Genomic DNA, 24,332 nt, shown 5'->3' with positions numbered 1-24,332 from the left:
ACATAGAAATCAGTAAGAGGGAGATATGAAGGATAAATTCCATATCTTGTGTCTTGGGACACTTAGTTAATTGTGTTACCTTTACTGACATGAGTAACACTGGCAGTAAAATATGTTTCACAGAAAGTATGTTTATATTATGATGTGATGAAAATATTTTAGGAAATTTATGATTGTATCATAAATTATAAAATAGATAGATAGATAGATAAATTATCTATCACATAGAAAGTGATGTCAGCAAACTTCATTTTTTTTTAAGAGAGGCAAGATTGGGGTTTGAATATTGATGGGAAAAAGTAAAGTACAGAGATGTTTAAAGAGCAAAGGAAAAGAATATAATTCAAGACTAGAGGTAAAAGCTTAGTTTATTTCTTTCTTTAATTTTTTAATTTGTTAAGAAGATTTATTTATTTATTTTAGGGAGAGGGAGAGCACAGGCAGGAGGGGCAGAGGGAGAGGGAGAGAGAATCTCAAGCAGACGCTGTGCTGAACACGGAGCCCTGAACACGGGCTCCATCTCATGACCCTGTGATCAGGACCCGAGCTGAAACCAAGAGTTGGACGCTCAACCAGTTGCACCACCCAGGTGCCCCTCTTTCTTTATTTTAAAACAAAATCAAGGGATTTAGGCACTTCCCTCCTGAAGTTTTTGTTTTCTTTATGAAGTAGAAGAAATATCATCTCTCATGAGGGTGAGAGAGCAAGAGAGAAAGAAAAGAAGGAAATTTTAAGAGAGAATAAATTGCATAACAGGGTAGTAGAGAACCAGAAGTATAATGTACTAGGAAAATATCATAAAACTGTAAGACCACATTGAGTTCCCAGTTAAGCATGACGCCCATGAATATTATAGTGGTATCAGTCTTTGTAGTAGTATTATGTGGTTTAGTCTCGTAATCCTCAGAAGCTGGGAACAGGAGTGGGTTAAGAGTCAGATGAGTGCATCTACAGTTGGAACTTGATTGGGAAAATGAAACAAAGAGACCTTTCTCAAGGGCATTTAAGCTACCCATCATGGGGGTTTGGAGTTCTTGGCTATTCATTCTTATTCAGAGAGACGGTGAATTCAATCAGGAGTAGACTGATAGGGAGGGAGTCAATGGACTGTTGTATTGAAATGCTTTAAGAAATGGGTTCACTGAGAATGATAAAGCAAGTGATATTTAAGGACTGAAAATTCATGATCAGATAAGAGGAAGTCTGAAATTTTATTTCACAGGTGGTACATTTCCAAATGATAAGATATTCAGAATGTATCCATGAAAGTGGCTAGAGTGGATTATATATACAGTAATGGACAAATGGCAAAGAAACCAAGATGTTGGATGAATTGCCTTCATACATCTTGACATCACTCAGATTTATGGCAGGGCTGGCGGGAGAGGGAGATTCTGAACCAAGAGTTACCATTTTCATTACCATAGGGGAGGGAATGGAAGTGGGTAGAGCACAGAGACAAACAATAATCAGCAAACAGAAACCATGCAGAAACAGCCATTTTTATTTATTTATTTTTAAAGATTTTATTTATTAATTTGACAGAGAGAGCACAAGCAGGAGTGGCAGGGAGAGGGAGAGGGAGAAGCAGGCTCTCCACTGCACATGGAGCCTGACTCAGGGCTCAATCCCAGGACTCCGAGATCATGACCTGAGCTGAAGGCAGAGGCTTAACCAACTGAGCCACCCAGATGCCCCAGAACAGCCATTTTTTTTTTTTTTAAAGATTTTTATTTATTCATTTGCAGGAGAGACAGAGAGAGAAGAAGCAGGGGGAAAGGCAGAGGGAGAGGGAGAAGCAGACTCCCTGCCTAACAAGGAGCCCGATGCGGGACTCGATCCCAGGACCCTGGGATCATGACCTGAGCCGAAGGCAGACGCTTAACCATCTGAGCCACCCAGGCGCCCCAGAACAGCCATTTTTATGAGTGGGTACTTGATCATCTAAACAGTAGGATGACACACACTGATCCCACCTAGCATTTGTTGGGGGAGAGGAGGACAAGCATACAGGGTGGGACATAACATCTTCCTCTTGATGGTGGAGCAGCAGAAGAGAAGCTATATTTCAATTAAGGCCAAGAGGTGTTGCAAATGTTTACAGAAAAGGACAGTTTCTTAATTATGGCCAGTAGTTATAGATGGCAGAATGGAAAGGAAAAGCAAATTGAAAACCTGGGTCAGGAAACAGTGCTGCACTCCTCCAGTGTTACAAATTTGGTTCTTCTTTTATAATCTGAAGAGAGATCACTGGTTTCTAAATTTGCCAGTTTAACTAAATCCAGAACTTGATACTTTGTGAGGATCTGGCTACTTTAGATGATTTTAATCTCTGTTTGAGCAAGCTTCCCCTATTATTCTCCGACTGAGCCAACCAGTTGCCTCTGTACTTTTTAAAATATTTTGTTTTAGGAATCATTTCCTACTTGTAAGATTACAAAATTAATTTCTTCTAGAAAATGTTTTGCAGTTTTGCCTTTCACATTTAGGCCTTGAGTAGACTTAAATCTGCCAGTTCAATTTGTTTTTTGGTTTGTTTTTTTTTTTATGTTATCCAAATGCCCCAGCAAAATTTATTGTCCAGCGTCTATGATGCTTGTTTTCTCATATATTAAATGTATGCATAGCTGCATTAGTCTATTTCTCCATCCTGTTCCATTAGTTTTTCCATTCCAACAAAATGCCACATTCTTTATCTGCATAATAAAACTTTTTATCTGTTCAGGCAAAAGTTCTCAATTTAATATTTTTTTCATTCATTTCTTCTATACTCTTGGATTTTTCGGTGACTTCATAAAAAATTAAGAATAAGCTTGCTAAGTGTCCCAAGGAAAACCCTGCTGAGATTTTGATTTGTTTACTTTGTATCTATAATGCAATTTGGAGAGAAATGACATTTTTGCAATATTTAATTTTCCAATTTAAAACTCTGGTGTATTTTTTTCTATTTATCTAGGACTTCAATTTCTTTCAATAAAGTTTTATAGTTATCTCATTAATGCTGTAATGTACAGTATTGCTTTTGAAAATATATGCTAGAAAATGTTATTTAAAATTTAAAATTTCTTATGGATGCATTCAATTTTCACTGATGTATTTATTGGTCCATATTGCCTTTACATCAGCCTCTCTGCTAAACTTTTGTTATACATTCTGACATTCTGTATAAATTTATCTGTAGGTATATTTTGTAGGGATGTGGTCACATCATGAAGATGAAGAAAAATGAAAATTTGCTTTTGTTATTTCTTTATATTGCTATACTGTAGAAGATAGATCCTGAAGTGTAATGTTGAGTGGAATTCGTGTTGGTGGTCACCCTATCTTGTTCCAGATATTGAAAGAATCCTTCCAGTGTTTCACAATTAAATGAGATGTCCACTACAGGGATTTTTATCAGAGTAAGAAGTTTATTTCTATTGCTAGTCTTGAAAGATCTAGAAAATCATAATTGGCTATCTGATTTTATTGAACACCATTTCTTAATTTAATACAATAACACATACAATTTTTCTGTATTGATCTGTTAGTGTGCCAAACTGCAGGCACTTACTTTCTGAAGTGAAAGATTGCACTTCTGAGAGTTGTTAGATTTCCTTTATTAAAATTTAGTTTAAGATGTTTGTTTCTATGTTCATGAGTGAGGTGAGATCCACCTATAACTTTCCTTCTCCTTTTGTCCTTGTGAAACTTTGTATCAGGGTTATACCTGCATTATAAAGTGAGCTGGCGATTGTTCTTTATTTTTCTGTGCTTGGACATAGTTCATAATTCACTGGAATTAAGGGTTTCTATGTTGTTGGGTAGAATTTGCCAATCAAATTGTCTGTGCCTGGAGTTTTCACTGTACAGAGATTTTAAAGCACTATTTCAAAATCCTTGATAATGAAAAAATAGTCTTTCTTCTTTTGTTCCTTTTATTTTGGGGGGGTGCAAAATGGTGGTTTCCTAAAGCACAGGGGAACAGGACCCGTGGGCAGAAAGAGCTGCTGCCCCGAGGTTGTGAGCGGTGGCTGATTACATACTCTAGGGTTGAGGGAGGTAAGGAAAAAGGGAGGTTTTCAAAAGAATTGTCATATGCTAAAGAAGACTCAACAGGATACCACCGGAGGCCTTGCCATTGTCAAGTTGAGGTTGTTTACCCCTCTAGTAAGGCAGTAACATGAAGATAGTTGGGAACTTCCTGGAGGAACATTACACTCTGCCCACTTCAAGTATCTGCTGATGGGCTGAAGGTTATAAAGTCTTTAACTGTATCTACATTTCCTTCTGGAAGCTAGGTTATTGATGATAGTATGGAATGCTTTGTTCTTGTAGATTGCTAAGACATTTGTAAACTGAGGGAGACTCTAAAAGTTAGTTTTTCCTTTAGGGCAGCCAGAAGTGCCTGAGGAATGTCACATATATATCCCATGGGGGGACGGGTTGTGGGTGTCAACTTCTGCTTTGTCCTCAGCTTGCCTTCTGTTCCCTCATCATTCCCCCCTGAACAATTTGACCCGTAAATCTTTAAGGTTGCTCAAGGTGGAAGGTCTCATCTTCTGTAATGTCTTCCTGCTGAACAGGGGTGTAGAGATGTCCCTACCAATGGGTCAATATTGGTCAGTTGGGGAATGTATAGAGGAGTTACAAAAGGGGGAGGCAGCTGAATCCAACACAGTCAACATCGATGAACCTCCTTGAGTAGAAAGGATCCACTGTTAGCTGGAAGTTATGGCAGTGAAGAAGTCTGGACACTGCTGAGGCCACTGGGAACTCCGTAAGCAAGGTATCAGGCCAACAGTTCCAAGGGGTTTTATGGCTCCAGGTTTCATAAAGCCAACCTCAGTTCCTTAAAACTGTTTGGTCATATCTGAGTCTATGCATGTCTCTTTCAAATATGACATTCCAGTCAAAGCCTTGGTAAAATAACCAATGTTTCCAATGTGTCCTGAGACACTGGTGGGGAAATCTGGAGTGGGTGGTGTTAGGTCCAGGAGGTGCTCCTCTTGCTCCTTGACAGTGAGGGGAGGAGCCATGGTGCCTGAGACACAATTTTCCACTGAAGCTCAGAGTCCAGATGTAAGACTCAAAGCCCCACGTTCAGGCACCATATGATGGGGTTTTGGGATACAGGCGAGGTTCAATGGGGTGGAGTCCGGAGCCGACAACTAAGAAAGAATTCTTGAGACGTCTTTGGTGCAAAATGGTGGTTTACTAAAGCACAGGGACGGGACCCGTGGGCAGAAAGAGCTGCTGCCTCTTCTTTTGTCCCTTTTAATAGTTATATAATTTTAGCAGTTTGTCCATTTTGTTGAAATTTTCAATATTGTCAAAAGCTATTTCATAATACCCTCTTACCATCTATTTAATGTCCGTGGCATCAATAATTGTATCCCCCTTTTCTTAATATTGTTTATGTGTCCCTTCTCTCATTTTTAAATTAATCAGGTAAACCAAAGTTTTGTCAATTTAACTTTCCTTTTGAAAGAATTAACTTTTGTTTTTGTATCTTCCCTAGTACATGTTTATTTTCTATTTCACCACTTTCTTCTCGTGTCTTTATTATATCCTGCTTCTATTTTATTGGTGTTTGCTCTGCTTTTGTTTTATAATATCTTTAAGATGGATAATTGGTTCGTTAATTTTTTAGTTTTTCTTCTTTTTTAATATAAACATTATGAAAATGCATTTACCTATATATTCTTCTTTATCTATTTTCCACAAGATTTTTTAGTATAATTTATCTTTGTTACTTTACTATTCAGTTCTAAATAGAAAATAACTTTTTTGCATAACATTTTCTTTGATCTATATGTTCTCTAGACATAAACTTCTTAATTTCCAAATATTTAGAGTTTTCCTAGAGATAATTTTTGGTACTGATTTCTAGATTAATTGCGTTGTGAGAAAGTAAATGATGTTAATCCTTTATAAATTTATAAGTCTTATTGTATATCCCACTTGAAATATATTTAGGGTCACTTTAGATTGAAGTAAATTGAAACATCAATGCTAACGGAGAGTGACAGAGCATTCACTTTGGTACACTGTTCACATAGAACCTTTTTTTCCCATTATTTCAATCTTAATAACCTTTCGAATACCTTAGCCCTCTGTGCAGAAAAGCCGAATAATATTTCAAAGGTTTTCCTCTTCTACGTGATACAAAATGAGAAAACATTTGACTTCACTCAGGCATTTTAAATGTGGAATTAATCAGGAAAATGTAAGAATAGCACAAGGATGAGGGTTTTGCTCTGCCCTTCATGTCACACCTTCACTTTTGGTTGCGTCCATGCTATAAAAGTTGTAAAGACACACACAAATGCAAACACAGATGATCACAAATGATGGGTTAATGGGTCATCATATGAGACATCAAAACTTCCTAAGAAAAGCAGTTAGATTTCAATACCATCTTGCAGAATTCTAGTCTTCAGAAAATAAAAAAATAGTTATTCATATAGGAAGGAAAGGTTTTTACTCAACTTCAGGATTTTCAAGCAGGAAAACTGTAAGTTTACTTCCTGATTTGTCCCTGGGTTCACTGGCTGCAGGAATTACAGGTACATTTTCTGGGTTTAAAATCTCCAGCAGTCTTTCAAATTCTTGCTAAGACTCAGATTAGTATACAGAGGATGAGAGAGAGGTACTCCAGAGGTAGGTCTCACACAGCCAGACATGGACTAATCATCTATTTTAACTGCCAAAACAAGAACAATTAAACCAATTTTTTTAGGTTAAAATCTGCATCTCCTAAAATACCACAATAGAGACAGTAAAAATAAGGCATTTAAAAAGGAAAAAAAAAAACATTTCTTTGTCTTATTAAACCATTTATACTTTTGGCTGGCATTCTCATAAACATCAATTTCACATCCGAATTCCAGTCAAGAAAAATGTTCTACCCATTCGACACAAGTTTCTTTAGAAGACCGAAGGAAGATGAACACTAAAGAAAGATTTAGAAGCTCTGATTTATCAGCTGAGTGGAATTGGATCTTTTCATCAGCTTGTGTCTGATGATGTGCATGAAGAAAATAGTAGTGATCATTTGTGGAAGAAGAGATTTTCCTTTCACTCACCCTCATGTAGAAACAGTTTGGTGGAACATAGAACAGGCTCCATTCACAGCGTACAAACCCATTCCTTATTCTCCAACTTAGACCTATGTTTAATCTTCTATTTTAAGCAGAGACAAAGAAACATTAAAACACAAAACAGGATATTGAAGGATAATTTTTTTCATATGTTTGTTTGTGTGCATGTGTGTTTCTTGTATACCATCCCTTCTCAGTTACCTGTTTCAAGTGATTTTGAGATTCATCAACAGAAACATTTGTACTAAGTATAAAGGTGTTGACCTTCTATGATCTCACGTCATGAGTCTCAAGGTATTTTTACTTCCTGGGATGATCTATGCTCTACATAGTCCAAACATTGTAGATAAAAGCTGTATTTCGGTGGCTAGCATGGAGAATTACTAGAAGTACAAACATCACCATAGTTCTCCCAAGTGTATACTATAATAATTGGCTACAGACTACGCACTAACAAGTGTTCTATTATCCTGAAATTGGGGAAATGAAAAACTCAGCTGCTATCAGTTCCACATTTGGTGCCAGAGAGTTTACATTTCTGTGGCATCTGACTCTTTTCTAACTATTCCCTTCTTGGTTCTCTACTCAGCAAAATTGATTTTTCCTTGCACTCCATAAGAATTAGAGCTATCAATGTTGGTGAGTTTCCTGTAGTTTATTTTGAAGCCAAACAAGCTAATTAAATCTATTTCATTGACTTAAGGTTGATGGAAAGTGCTGGAAAAGGCCATGGCTGACCATGTTGATTTATTTTTAAACTCCAGCAAGTGGTTGTTTTCTGTTCCAAATAGATATCCGGGAGGAAAATGAACTCATCCCACTCATTTATAAAATTCTTGGGCTTGAGGTGAAGCTATCTCAGACAAATTAATAGATCCCTTCATGGATGTTGTTCTTTATTTCCCTAAAGAAAAACACCTAACATTCCAGAATTGTTAGACAGAAATCCGAAAAATTATGCCAGTGAGTTCAAGGCCATTGGCTCCTTCCCTCTACACATTTTTTTAAAATTTCATTTTCTATTTCATTATCAAGGACTGTACCCCAGATCAACTAGTCTTCCCAGAAAAGTGCCTATTCCTTCAAAGTTTAGCAAAAAAATCAAAAGTTTTGATAGATAAGCACATGTTGATCAAAGATGAGTCATATCACAATTTTTCAAGGATTTAAAAGTGTCTATTACATTAAGAGTTATGTACTTGTGATGCTAGAAGAAGAAAAAAGATAAAATTACAGTGGCCTGTAACCTAAGCAAACTTAGGTTGATTTACTTGGTCCTATGTACCAAAACATAAAGATATAAAGTATCAAATGGGTCATAAAGTAGAAAACAGTCTATTTAAGAATGATGTGTGCAGTTACACAAATGTTCAGATAAATGGGAGCAGAATGGGAAGAGTCTGGGAAGAAGAATCAAGGGATGAAGTGGTTCAGGGGAGGGGCTGTGAAGGGCAAGAAAGGACATCGTATGTTTGAGAAGATACTGATCAGATGAGTTGGAATGGAAGGGAACTTGTGCTTGGTAAGAGTTGTACTTGGTAAGTTCATTGCCTCCACATTGTGGAAGGGCAGGAAAAATGTTTAGAAAATTGTCGTTTTATCCTGATGAAACTGAAGAGACATTTCAGGCTTTTGAATAGGCAGTGTGATGTGTGAAACAGTATTTAGGAAATTTCTTAGAAGAGTCTGCAAGGTGGATCACAAAGTGACTGCTCACAGTGTACATCAAAACATGTCACTCTGTTACCCCAAACCCTCCAGTACTTCTTATTTTGATTAGAATCTAGTCTGAACTCCTCATATAACCTACTAGGCTGGGCCTCGGCTGTCTTCAAGCTCCCGTGTTGCTCTGCCCCTCAGTCATCTTGCCCTACACCTGCTCTCTCCCTATCTCTAGATGGCCAAGCTTATTCTTACCTCTCATCCTTGTCCTTCTTTTGCATGGCTAGGAAAGCCCTTCCCCATGTCTGTATTTAGCCACTTTTGTCCCATCAGTCAGGGTTCATCTCAAATTGCTTCCTGTTGGAGAGAAATTTCATGACTATGTTATCTAATTTTGTCTGCCTCCCCTCCAGTCCCTCCCTGCTACCCTGTGTGCACTTAGGATGACCTAAGACTTTATATTTACTTACTTGTTTGTTTGTAGTCCGTGTCCTCTAGATGGGTTGTAAGGTCCATAAAAAATGGGATTTGTGTCTGTCTTTGTTCATTGCTTTATACCTAATGCCTAGGACAGTGCCTGGAACACATGCTCAGTAAGTATGGGTTAAGTGCCTCAATGCACTGGAAAAGGGTGAGACTGTAATTCAAGACCACAAGGTCTCCCATTTATAGCAAAGCAGGGCCAAAATATAGAGCTCAGGCCCTGGAAGCCCACCTAGCCCACACCCACAAGGCCCACGGCACCATAATAAAATATTTGATGATCCAGATATCCAAGACCCAGCTTCATGAGCTGGCCAACAAATGCAGATAATGGTCTTATTGTTTACAGGCCCCTTTGAAAGAAAATGGGATGGATTCAGAAGGCAATATCTTTTGTTACAGAAGTCATTGCCATGGAAACATGCATTTCTGTGAACAATTACATTTGGTTCAAACTATAAAATTAATACTGTAGTTGTAACTTGTGGATGCACAGCTTGGCATGAATATGCTCTCTTATTAATTCCCTAAATTACTTATAATCTTTGATTATCTTCTCATGAGACTTCATTTTTATATTTTAAATATTAATGATACTAAACTGGGACTATTTCATTAAACATTTTGAAAAGAATTTGAGAGCACTTATAGTTCTAAACCACACGCATTTCCACATACTATAAATCAGAAAACAAAATAAAACCAAAAAAGCTTGCTAATGTTGAGTGAAATCACATAAACTCAAACCTCACACATGCTCTCAAACTCTTTTCATTTTAACTATACTGGGCCATGAAAAGTACATAAAAATCAACGATGAACAAATGAAGGTTTAGTTTTTCAAATTATTAATGGGATTAGTTGTAAACTTATTTTCAAATATTTGAGGTTAGATATAAACTCTCTTAACAAACATTCCCTGCTCTTTATAGATTGGGTAACTAAATATTTACAAAATCAAAATGTACTTTTGAATATGATGAAGGAAAGTAATTTTAGAAAAAAAATGTGCAAGGTTTTAATCAGAAATTGGAATACAGTAAGAACACAACTGGAATACAATAAGAATACAAGTCTCATTGTATTATATTCTTTTGCAATGCTAACGCATTTCAATACAGAGATACACATCAAATCTGCTACTGTGCATGTGAATAGAGTTTAGCAGGCGTGTCTGGTTGTTGAGTGGCTGAGATTCACATTGCCAGAGACAGCTGATGTTACTGAACTTCTCCAACAAGAATGGTACATATTGTACACATGAAACTAATATAACACTGTATGTTAACCACACTGGAATTTAAAAACAAAAGAATCTATAGAGATAAATATCTGAATCACACACACAAAAAAGCAAACAAGAATGGTACAATCTAGATTAGTGGTTTGCAAAGAATATGATAAAATCCCTTAAAAATGCTCCAGGAAGTATGGAAACTGATCCAAAATCTAAAGTAAGATAGTTTGATTTTGTGTGAGAGTCCCTGGCAGCAGAGGGGGGAAATAAAAAGAGAGAGAGAAAGAAAGTTGTTTATTTTGAGTCACTAACCTCTGGAAACACTAATAATAGCCTGTGGGCAGCGGAATGAACAGAGAAAATTGTTGCTGCCACGAATGCCAACTCGAATAAGATGTGGCACAGTTGGATCCCTTAGCCTTCAGCCACAGAAAGGAAGGCCACCCACAAGCACTGGCCAGAAAGAAAGAAGGAAAGGGAAGAAAAATCCCAGAATATCTTACTAAGAAAAGGCCATAACTGATACTCGGGCTTTGTCCCTATTTCTCTCAATACCTACACCAGGAGTGTTCAGTGTCAGCTTCAGTATATTTCTCTTGCTGCAGGACTAAATGCAAGGATTGGGTGTCCAAAGTGCAGAGTAAAATAGCATAGTCTGGAGGGGTTGTTCTGTGGAAATACAGGTGAGCCGTTGTGGGCAACAGTTTTAGTCTTTGATGTGATTTAAAGGAAAAACTATGGAAAGCACTGATTCGATTTGTATTAATTTGGAATATGCACCAATCAGAATTAGCATGAGACAAAAGGAAGCCGGGACCATCAGGGGAGGCATCCCCGGGAGTGAGAGCATGCCCAGCAATATCACTTATCCTGGGAGCACCTGTTGCAGACGCCCTTCTGTCTTAGCTCGGACCCTGCAGAGGACAGCATCAATCAGCAAGCACATCTCTTGTGCGTTCACTGGCGTCCAAGTGAGTCAGCGAAGGAACACGAGGGAAGAGCCCAGAATGTCTGGACCTTCTGGTCCACATTGAGGTGTTTGTGGCCGGTTGGGTTTTGGTTTGACTCCTTCAGCTGTCAGTTCTGCAGGGGGAAAGGCCCAGACCTCTCAGTAGCAGATTTCAACTTCTTGTTTTACAATAATTTTGCAAGGGAGAAATGGATCTTTATAAAGGAGGAGGAAATACCATCAAGCCTTCGACACTGTTTTCCCTCCCACAGGGGACACAAGCTTTCTCATGACATTTCATGAGTTCAGTTATGGCCACCTGAAGCAGAGACACATTTGTCATAGTACATTTGCCCTCAAGTATTAGTTGGCCAGAAAAAAAACATCTGCATGAAAACCAAACTAACTTAGTTCAGGGAGAGATTTTAAATAGGTCAATGCAGTTCTGGGCATCCTTCTATATTCTAATGTCTATATATATGAAATATATATATATAGGAAATATGTACATTTCAGAATGTCATCTAAATGTATTTCTTTTTTTAAATTTTATTTTATTATGTTATGTTAGTCACCATACAATACATCATAAATGTATTTCTTGCATGACAGCATGTAAATCCATGGAAAGAGGGAGAAAAAGGAAAATATTAATATTATGTTATCTATAATAATTCACTCTATGTGATTACTAGTCCAATTTGGTCATAAAATGCCATAAGTTCAGGCACCTGGGTGGCTCAGTCGTTAAGCGTCTGCCTTTGGCTCAGGTCGTGATCCCAGTGTCCTGGGATCGAGCCCCACATCGGGCTCCCTGCTCAGCGGGAAGCCTGCTTCTCCCTCTCCCACTCCCCCTACTTGTGTTCCCTCTCTCGCTGTGTCTCTCTCTGTCAAATAAATAAAATCTTTTAAAAAATACCATAAGTTCAAATAAGATACACTAAAATTATCAGGGTGCCACCAAATGTTGTGGCAGCTTCTCAGTCCCACCCAAAGTGAACGCTCTGTGTCATGTGTTGGTAACTGCCTAGATCATTAAGTCAATTCCAACTACACTGAGATTGAAAATTATAACATGGAAGATGAGGATGTGTGCTCATGTACCTGAAAGCTATAGCCCTGCCCACATGCTGTACACATGGGTACCGCCTGTACCTTGAACAAGGGGCACTGGCTGCCCTGGGGAGGAGGCGCAAAACCAGCCTGATGTCCCTGGTTACGCCATGGCCCCTGCATAAGACTGCATTCTCCAGAGCATGAGATGCTTTGTTCCAGTGTATATAGCACATGTTGGCTGGTGGTGGTCCTGAATTTAGGTTGTAATGTTAGAATCATTAAAAAAACAAAAAACAAAAAACAGTGTTCTTTAAAGTTTCATTTTAAAAAAAAGTCTGCACTCAGTTTGACCATGAGGATGACCTGAATTTACCCATTAACTATAATGATTATGAAGATCTCTTCTTAGACTACAAAAACAACCTCTTTCAAATGATGTTGAAGTTATAATTTATCTCCCTAACCCGGAGAAAACAGTAGCACCGGTATTTTTGACTTTTGGTTCTATTAACTCTTACACTAATAGTCTGTAATGTATTTATAAGTTTACTTCATGATTTCCTGACTTCTAATGTTCACCTAAGTCAGTGAGTAGAAAAGATAATGAATTTATTCTTGTAATGGTGAAAAACTCCTGTTTTCAAATTTGAAATAGCTGAACAATGAAAACTTTCAAAGTATTGCCGTTGGAAGTGTTTCATTCATAGCTTAAATGTATAATTCATTTACATATACAATAGCCAGTTTATGAAATAGACAAAATGAGAAAAAAAAGCTTATATTTCAGAATTTTTAGTGGTAGTTTTTTTAACATACAAAGAACCTAAATAAATATAAGAAAGCTATGACCATTCTATTGCTTAGCAGTTTTAAACTTTCAAACTTTTACTCCTTTTACTTATTTTCAGAATTATTGAATACCTTTGTACACTTGCGATGAGTGCTTTTGTCATGACATGATACAAGGTAAAAAATGCAAGCTATGACTGATGATTAAAAAAAAATCTTTAACAAATGTGCCTTAAGTTGGGTTTGCTATGGAAAAGCTATAAAATCTTTATATACATAAAACTTCTATGTATATAAATAATTCTTTTATATAGTTTCCATTGAAACTAACTTTGGAGTAGGAGAGTTGTGGATATTTCAAAAGTTACTTATAAAAATGATTTCCAATATGTTAAATGGTTTACAACCTTCCTAAATTTCATATTGTCATCTACTATGTAGAAGAAAAACTCTAAAAATAATCAATAAATTAAAAAATAAGGAATAAATATTTTTGTATTAAAAAAAAAACATGTCATAAAAGTTAATAGCCAGATAAACCCTTGGCAGGGTTCGCTGTAGAATGAAACTTTAGGGAAATTGAATTGATACCACAAATATGTTTACAGGGTATTATTTTGTTCCAATGTTACATAAATTCTGCAAATCTAAAACAGAAAGTTTATGTAACAGATGCCAAGTCAATCTCTGTATGTGCTTCTTTCCTTGTTACTTGGGAAATGATGTGCTCTGCCTAATGATGCTGAAAATCACTCCAAGGACACAAAGCCAAATATGCAGAAGACCCATTGCATGATGTAATTTGCAAACCATCAGTTATTTCCAGTGTACGGCATGAAATTTTAATGGGCTAGCAGTACAGAGAGTGATTTGTGGAGCACACTCTTAAAGACTTTAACACAAGACTACAGTACTCCAACACTCAGAGTATAAGTAGCTGTTAAGCAAATACCAGTGGGTATGATGGGTAAATAACCACTACTTAGTGAGTTCCACAGTGAGTCTTTGACATAGAGATAATAGGGTGATTGAGGACAATGAACAAGCCAGTGGTATTTTCAATGTGTGTGCTAGACACCTTTCAGCACAGACTAATACATACTTGAAGAACTCATTTGCCAACCAGTAAATATAGTAATAAGTTAGGGGCATTCTTTCAAATTAAATTATAGCCTTCATGAACATTGATGTAATCTTTAAATTACATCTAGGAATATCATTTTTAGCTCAGGTAGCAAAGTTGATTTTGAGATTTTGGCTGTCTTCATAATCACAAAAACTGAAATCATTCAGAGGATCATGTTGCAGATTTAGGCACATTTTCCAAAGGAGTGGTTTTTCCTTTCTTTCCCATAGAACACATAAAACTAAAAACAATTCCACAGTCCTTTCACAATCTGAGCAACTTCCTAACTGTCTGGCCATCACTATACTGATGGTCTCAGGCTCATGACGGTTCAGCTTACAATGTTCAACATTGCATTGGTGCAAAAGCAATACACGTTCAGCAGAAACTGTACTTGGAATTCTGAATTTTGACCTTTTCCCAGGCTAGCGATGTATGGGATAATCTTCTCAATACATACGTCACATGAGGTATTCAATATTTTATTATCAAATAGGCTTGTGTTAGATGATTTTGCCCTACTGTAGGATAATGTGAATGTTCTGAGCATGGGTAAGGTGGGATGGCTAAGCTAGGATGTTCCGTAGGTTAGGTGCATTACATGCATTTTCCACTTAAATATTTGCAACTCCATCATAAGTCAAGGACATCTGTAAAAGTATTTACTATGAAGTTCATGCAAGTAAATTTATTGATTATGCTTTAAGGATAGCTTGTCACAGTGTATTTATTTTGCTACTAGCTGTCTTTTAAGAAGACAAAAATAACTTTTGTGAACCATAGAATACTGGGTTTAATCTTTGTGAAGATGTCACTTCTGCTACGAATACAAGTAAATTTGACTACCTATTGCTGTAAAGTCAACATATTCATCTTTGGGGGAAATGGGAGTGAGAAAAGAGTAGACAAGACTAGATGAGCCAAATTTTAGAAGTTTTGAAGCAAAGGAGAAAATACTCCTGCATAAAAATAGATATTGATAGAGAATATATGCAAACTTTTAGATCTTTCATGCTTGAGTCATGATTAATTACATTCTTTAAGGTATTATATTTATATATTTCTTCTATTATTCATATTTTGTATATTATGGCCTAGGTAATTTACATATTTACCAATTAGGATGTTGGCATAAACCCAAACTATTTTCTGAGGGAAAGACTGACCTTGTCTTCAGGTACTCACTTTGATAAATTCTATAGGGAATTAAAAAAGTAATCTGTTCAGATACCAGTCAATTTGTCTTCTTAACTTAAAAAAAATGAACTCATGTCCTTTTAAATCTTACCACCCTTCAAGTTCAACACCAAGGACAATAGATCTGTTCTTAATTAAAACCATATAAAAATTGTATTGCAGGCACTTGTTAGAAAATACAACCCAAAATGTGCGGCTGCCTAAACTTAACAAAAGTTTGAAAATACTCATGGAGTATTGCTTGCAGGATATATAAAATATTAAATTAAATTTCCAAAATGTTAAATTAAAAAACATTAAATTTTATCATTGCATAAAACTGGTTCACCAGAGACAAGAGAACCTAGTAGATTACACTGCTCCTTGAAAACTTATATAACCAGTTTTTACTAGAGAATTTCACATTGCCATTATGCCACACTAAACTGCATTTTATTGTGGAGCTGTTTCTGAGGACAGTGACCACTATATGACATTACTTTGGCTTTGTGAGAATCCATAGGAGAAATTTCTCTTAAGATGCCATATTACAAATACCTACTTTCTTCTTAGAAAAAAAAAAACAAACAAACCTATGAGAAAGGGTTCAATCTTATATATGATATTCTTATTCTTTCTTTGCACTATTTGAAAGCTTAGAGCCAAATTTGAATCCTGTCTCTACAAAATGTATAAATTAATTTTACTTCTTACATTATCCAATTTTCTCTTCCAATTTACCTGTGACATGATTACCTCGTGTTTCTTCCTATAATATATATTTTTGTAAACCACTTTGAATTGGTCTTTTAATTTTTCTTCTAGGTTACTGGAACTCTTTAAGGTACAAAGTATTGCACATTAGTGGGTGATATAATCACATCAGAATTTTAGAAAAATATTATTGTGATAATAAGAGAAGCAGGTTGGGGATAAAGGCGTGAGAAGACATGATAGACAACAACAATTTAATCTAGTGAATTAAAAAAGGAATTCAGAGAGGAGAAAACAGACGTTAGAAAAGTTCATGAGACAGAAGTCTGTTTTTGTCACCAGTTGGATGTGTTTACTTGGGATAAATTAAATGAAGGAAGTAAACTTTGGTTTCTGCTCCGGAAAATCTGGTGGATGGTAGATCAGGGACATAGAGAAGCAGATGTGGGAAGCACATTCTGAGTTTAGGATACTCTGGAATATGTTGGTAAATATATTCATTGGAAAGTTGGGGATACGGAATAGGCATGCAGGGGCGAGGCATTCTGAGGACAGATATAAATATAAATACAGACATACCACCATATGACTACGAATTGAAGTTATTTTTTTAACTTTTTGTTTGAATTCCAGTTAATTAACATACAGGGTGATATGAGTTCAGGTGTACAATTTAGTGATTCAACACCTGGTGCTCATCACAGGTGCACTCCTGAATCGCCATCAGCTATTTCACCCATCCCCCCACCATCTCCCCTCTGGTCACCATCAGTTGTTCTCTATACTTAAGAGTCCGTTTCTTGGTTTGCCTCTTTTCTCCCCCTATGTTCATTTGTTTTATTTCTTAAATTCCACATATGAGTGAAATCATATGTTATTTGTCTTTCTCTGACTGACTGATTTTGCTTAGCATAATACTCTCCAGCTCTACCTATGTCACTGCAAATGGCAAGATTTCATTCTTTTTGATGGCTGAGTAATATTCCATATATATACATATATGTGTGTGTGGTATATATATATATATATATATATATATATATATATATATATATACATGCACACCACCTCTTCTTTATCCATTCATCAATCAATGGACACTTGGGCTCTTTCCATAATTTGGCTATTGTAGATAATGCTGTTATAAACATCAGGGTGCATGTATCCCTTTGAATTAATGTTTTGTATCCTTTGGGAAAATACCTAGTAGTGCAATTGCTGGGTCTTGGGTAGTTACATTTTTAACTTTTTGAGGAACCTCTATACTGTTTTCCAGAGTGGCTGCATGCACCAGTTTCCATTCCCACCAAAAGTGCATGAGGGTTCCCCTTTCTCCACATCCTCATCAAAACCTGTTGTTTCCTGTGCTGTTAATTTTAGCCATTTGACTGCTGTGAGGTGTTATCTTATTGTAGTTTTGACTTGCATTTCCCTGGTCATGAGTGATGCATTTAAATGCATTTCCCTGGTCATGAGTAAGTTGCTTAAATGTTTTCATGTGTCTGTTGGCCATCTGTATGTCTTCTAGGTAAAATGTCTATTCATGTCTTCTGCCCATTTTTTAATTGACTTATTTGTGTTTTGGGTGTTGTGTAAGTTCTTTATATATTTTGGATACTAACTCTTTATCAGATATGTCACTTACAAGTATCCTCTCCCATTCTGCAGGTTGCCTTTTAGTTTTGTTGATGCGTTCCCTTGCTATGCAGAAGCTTTTTATTTTGATGAAGCCCCAATAGTTTAGTTCTACTTTTGTTTCCCTCGCCTCAGGAGACATATCTAGTAAGAATTTTTGATACTGGAAGAGACTGTCCATGGAGAACAAGTAGAATTAGTGGTGTACTATGTTTTGGTGAAAATTGATATTTAAGGGATTAGTAGACAAAGCAGACTATATAATGAAAAGAAAAAAAGGACCAAAGAAGGAAAGAGTCTAGACAAAATTAAGTTTCAAGAAGTAAAGGGTTTTAAAAGTATGTCACCTAGTAGACGAAAGTTCAAGTAGGAGGAAAGATGGGTGGGGTCTGTATGGTAACTAGAAGATGGTGGGTGGCCTGGACTGCAGTGCTTTCATGGATTGGTGAGGAGGAAAGACTGATTACATGGATCTGAAGACTAACTAGGCATTCAGTTCATTTGTTTACACAACCACTGTAGGACAATTCTAAGACTGGACAGAGATCAACATAAATAAGAAAACCTCTGACCTGTATAACATGAAGATAAATGCAAAATTCCCCAATAAGATCATGTTGGATCCATTTAAAAAATATGCTATGACTTACTTAAGATCCCTTTAAAGTATAATCTCTTTGTACTTATTAATCAAACACTGCATACAGTAGGTCAAAGGAGAAAAGTTGCATTAATTCGTTTCAAGAAGACTTTAGAAAAATTCACCATTTTTCTCTCATAAAACTTCTGAGTAAATCTGAATGAACTAAGATTTGAAGGGAAACTTTTTAACACAAAAGGGATAATTTGTCCAAAAGCTCAATAGTTCAATATAATATTTAAAAGCAAACATAACCTTTCTGATTTTATAAAATGAAATCATTGAAATAACACAATAGACATTGATAAAGAAAGGCAAATATAATTCTGCTTTCTGGAAACACTGTCATTGTCTCAAATAAAGAAGGCTTAATGCTTGCTTTCTACAGAGGCACCATTGGTTGCCATCTAATCTTGGGGTAAACAGTTACGTTCATATTTTCCTGGCTAGATCTTGAAGGCTTAATATCATTGTCTTCTATTATCACTCCAGCTTCATGGTTTCTTTTCTCCAAGAACTTATTTTAATCATTTAAAACATAAGGAGACTATCTTACAGAAACTCTTGGACTGTAATTTACTTTTATATTATTCAAAAAATTTAAGGTTTTATTTTGCCATCTATTATGTACTATCTTTTCATGAAAGAATATGCATGTGATTGTGTGGATGAGTGGGGGTATTCTATAATTCTGTTATCACTATGAAATCTGATTGGTATTGGCATAGAATTTTATCACAGTCAATGTGAAGACCTTAAGAGGGAAATACCTGACATAATAGTCTTTGCCCTTTGTATGCTATCTATTCTTGCTGATTTTAATAAAACATGTGAGAAAGATATAAGAAATATGTTTGACAGGTCTAGGAGTATTTTAACAAATGCACACACTTTAATTAGTTAAGATTTTCTCTCACTTTCTCAGTGTTAACATTTTTCTGTTTGTAAACTGCCATGAAGATCCATGATGTGAGGATTTTTGCAAGTATGCTGAGATAGGCTGTCAGGCATTTTTGTTGCCTGGATGGCAAAGGGGCAGTTGCTGAGTAGCACTAGTAAATAGACCCTGAGCCTTGTGGTCATGGTGTGTGGGCTCAGGTGTCCTATTGCACTAGTTGTAAGGTGTGTGACTTTGAGTAAGTTGCTTAAATGTTTTGTGCCTCAATTTCCTCATCCATAAAAGGGATGACAGTATCTACCTTTCAGATTTGTTGTGAATATTGATATGTGATATATATATTAATTTATATATATAAGATTAATTGATATATACAAGGTTATACACACATGCAGACACATAGTTTTAAATAAGGCTTTAATAAGCACTAATAAATTATCTACTCTAAATGTTGATTCAATCTAAGTTCAGATTTTTGATTTTGATGGAAATGAAAAATTGAACAAAATGTTTGGTGATCTAAAAAGATAATCAGTCCTTTGCCAATTTCCCAAGGCATTGCTTGTGTGGTGACCATTGCCCCATTGTAGATTTCTCATGAAGGGGTTGTGATGCATGCCGTCCCTTAAGATTTGAGTGTTTACAACTGATTTACTATATGTTGACAGATGCATGACCACTTGGCTGGACATAAAATCCTAGCAATGCATTCTTTCCTTGAGTTCCTTGAAACGTTTGTCTTCTGTTTTCTTTGTAAGTTACTCTCAAGGTAATACCAACATTACTTTCTGTCCTTTCCTCTCTTTTTTTTTAAGATTTTATTTATTTATTTATTTGAGAGAGAGAGAGTGAGCACAAGCAGATGGAGAGGGAGAGAGAGAGAAGCAGGCTCCCTACTTGAGCAGTGAGTCAGACTCAGGGCTGGATCCCAGGACCCTGGGATCATGACCTGAGTCAAAAGCAGATGCTTAACCAACTGAGCCACCCAGTGCCCCACTTTCTATCCTTTCTAAATGACTTCATGATACCTTGAAGCCTAAAGAATTTTCATTTTTGCTACATATTTTAAAATTCAATCCTTTTATTAAGATCAGTTTTAGAATTAACCTTTCTAGGTGAATTTTTTCCAGGTGAATATGATGACCTTTTGGTGTATATTATGGCATTTATTTCCTAGAAATTATCTTAGATTATAAGTATAAACATTCTTTTTGTTCTAAAAATTTGTTGAACCCCTTTGCAATAAATTTCTACCCCACCATTCCCATACATAAAAAGCTATTGTCATGACATTTCTGCCTTTTCTAAAGTTTTGTATAAATGGAATTATAAAGTATGTGACATTTTGATTTGCAACGACGTGGAAGGAACTGGAGGGTGTTATGCTGAGTGAAATAAGTCAATCAGAGAAAGACATGTATCATATGACCTCACTGATATGAGGAATTCTTAATCTCAGGAAATAAACTGAGGGTTGCTGGAGTGGTGGGGGGTGGGAAGGATGGGGTGGCTGGGTGACGGACATTGGGGAGGGTATGTGCTATGGTGAGCGCTGTGAATTGCGCAAGACTGTTGAATCACAGATCTGTACCTCTGAAACAAATAATGCAATATATGTTAAAAAAAAAAAGAAGATAGCAGGAGGGGAAGAATGAAGGGTAGTAAATCGGAGGGGGAGACGAACCATGAGAGACAATGGACTCTGAAAAACAAACTGAGGGTTCTAGAGGGGAGGGGGGTGGGGGGATGGGTTAGCCTGGTGATGGGTATTTTTTTTTAAAGATGTTATTTATTTATATGACAGAGAGAGACAGAGAGAGCAGGAACACAAGCAGGGGGAGTGGGAGAGGGAGAAGCAGTCTTCCAGCGGAGCAGGGAGCCCGATGTGGGACTCGATCCCAGGACCCTGGGATCATGACCTGAGCCGAAGGCAGACGCTTAACGACTGAGCCACCCAGGCGCCCTTGGTGATGGGTATTAAAGAGGGCACATTCTGCGTGGAGCGCTGGGTGTTATGCACAAACAATGAATCATGGAACACTACATCAAAAACTAATGATGTAATGTATGATAATTAACATAACAATAAAAATTTAAAGAATAAAAGTACATGGCATTTTGTATTTGACTTCTTTCATTTCACATAAATGTTTTTGAGATTCATTGATTTTAGATAATAAAAAAGTAAAATGAAATGGACCAGATAATTTCAAGTAATGTTAAAGGTTATAAAGAAAATAAAACAAGTTTAAAATCAGAGAATGTCTTTCTCACCACAGAAAAGACTAGGGTTTACTTCACACTAGAGATCTGAGTAAACCTTTCTGAAGTAGTGACATTTATGTGGAGACATAAATAAGAAATAGAATGTCGGGGCGCCTGGGTGGCTCAGTCTATTAAGTGTCTGACTCTTGATTTTGGCTCAGGTCATGATCTCAGGGTTGTGATACTGAGCCCCACATTGGGCTCCATGCTGAATGTGGCACCTGCTTAAGATTCTCTATCTTCTCTTCCTCTGCCCCTCCCCCTGCTCACTCTCTCTCAAAAAAAAAAAAAAGTAGAACGTCAAGTGAAAAACTGAGAACAGAATATTTCAGATAAAAGTAACTAAGTACGAAGATTGTGAGTCAAGAACAAGGAATAAAAAGCAGGCCACAGTGGCTGGAGTATAATCAAACAGATGGAGGTGCAATTAGAAGAAAATGCAATTAGAGCAGGAGACCAGGGCTTTCAAGAGGCATTAGAGACTATGGTATGGAATTTGGATTTTATGGGGTGCAACTGGAAGATTTTAAGTGGAAGGAGAGGAATGATCAGATTTATGTTTTATAAAACTGGTCAAGAATAGAAGCAAAGACTCTAGTTAGGCAACTGCTGAAATTGCCAAGGCAGAGTTCATGGCAGTTTTGACTGAGATAATTGTGTAATGTGAAGGCAGAGTGGACAGTATTTTCTGATGTATTAGATTTGGAGAGTAAGGAAAAACAAACAAACAGGAATTAAGATATCTTACAAGTTTTGGCTTGGGCAACCATGTAGATGAGAATAGCTGGGGAAGAAACACTTGTTTTCTTTTGGCCAAGTTATGTTTGATATCCAAGTGGAGAGAAGTTAAAAAAAAAGATGTACTCTTTACAGAAATATCGTTTTATTTATGTCTATCAGATAAGAAAGAATTATTTTTTAGAAAAACAATTTTTAAATACAATTAATAACTGAGCCAAATTTTTCTGCTATTTGTAATTATTTTTCTACTAATAGCTATAGTGAGAAAGATACTTATAATAACTGTGGGGCAGGTTTCATGCTTACTTTCAAAGGCATCCTAAGGTATGTACATTGCCTACTAGGTACCCAGAGAACATGAGCAGGAAAATCCCAGTTATTTAGGAATTCTTGTTTTATTGACAAAAAATCAGAGCTTCCTAAAGGGAAAATTGATAAGAAAAATTAGTTTTCACCACCTGAGTAAATTTTTTATGCATGCTTTTTATGCATGCTACTTTGCTATAATAGATCTGAATTAGAAGTATAAGGTAATGTGCATTGTCTGTCTGAGCCTAAATCCAGTTCCAACACCCAACATCTTGAGTTGTTCCAAGACAACTCAAGAAAGTAAAGGTCTGGATTTTTTTTTTCTTCAGTTTCTACGGTGCCAGCTGTCTCTTTCACTGACCAAGACTCACAAGATGGGAAAATATCCAACATCATAAAAAGATCTTGATTTAGGGGCTAATGACCAGAGTCACAGGTGACACTAGGGTCTCCTTTATCTTTCTTGAAAATGTATTACTTTTCAGAATTATCTTGGATAATTTGATGCTAGGTGCTGCTAACAAAACAAAACAAATAACATCAAAAATAAGAGTAAGCAATAATTATTCCCTTGGAAGCTATCTCCATTGTGATGAGATGAAAGTTCTGCATTCATTAGCAGAATAACCCTAAATTAAAGAGTTAGGCCTTTAAAATTTAGTCTAATAGAGGGAAACTTGATAAAGAACATCTTCAATATTTATAGCTAACATTAAACTTAATGATGGGAAACTAGATGCTTTCCCACTAAGATTAGTAACAAATCAAGAATGTTGCCTCTCATCATCCCTTTCAACATTGCACTAACTAACGCAGTTAAGACATAAAAGGAAATAAAATGTATACAGATTGGAAAGGAAAAAAAATCATTTGTACATAACATGGTTAGAGAAAAATCCCAAAGAATCAGCAACGACAATAACAAACCATGGGAACAAAAGTGATTACACTAAGGTTGCAGGATATAAGATTAATATCCAAAAGTCAATTGGTTTTTTATAATAGCAATGAAAAACTAGGGGTCAAAATTCAAAATAATATCATTCACAGTAGCACCAAAAAAACTGAAGTACTTAGGTATAAATACAACAAAATATGTACAAGATCTATATGAGGAAAACTATAAAAATCTGATGAAATAAAAGATCTAAATAAGTGGACAGGTATTTCATGTTTCATAGATTAAAGAGATTATCATTAAGATGCCAGCTTTCTCAACTTGATACATAGATTCAACACAATCTCTATCAATATCTCAGCAAGTTATTTTGTGGATTTCAGCAAACTGATTCTAGCTTATATGGAAAAGCCAAGGAATCAAAATAGCCAGCAGAGTACTGAAGACCAAAGAGCAAAGTCAGAGGTATAATACCACCTGGCTTCAAGACATACTATAAGGTTTACAATAGTAAAGATAACGTGTTATGACAGAAATAATAGATTTTGCATGCATTTATTTTGACACTATTTTGTGATATATATTCCCTCAAAATAATGAAAATTGTTATCATTCTTACAAGTAAAAAAATAGTCTTCAAAAATGACTCTATAGAATTGGGGCCCATATGAA

Source organism: Callorhinus ursinus, unplaced genomic scaffold (assembly GCF_003265705.2).
Source record: "Callorhinus ursinus isolate GAN/ISIS: 27379988/994484 unplaced genomic scaffold, GSC_fseal_2.0 scaffold17, whole genome shotgun sequence".
NCBI classification, from domain to species: Eukaryota; Metazoa; Chordata; class Mammalia; order Carnivora; family Otariidae; genus Callorhinus; species Callorhinus ursinus.
Note: the sequence above shows the minus strand (reverse complement) of the source record.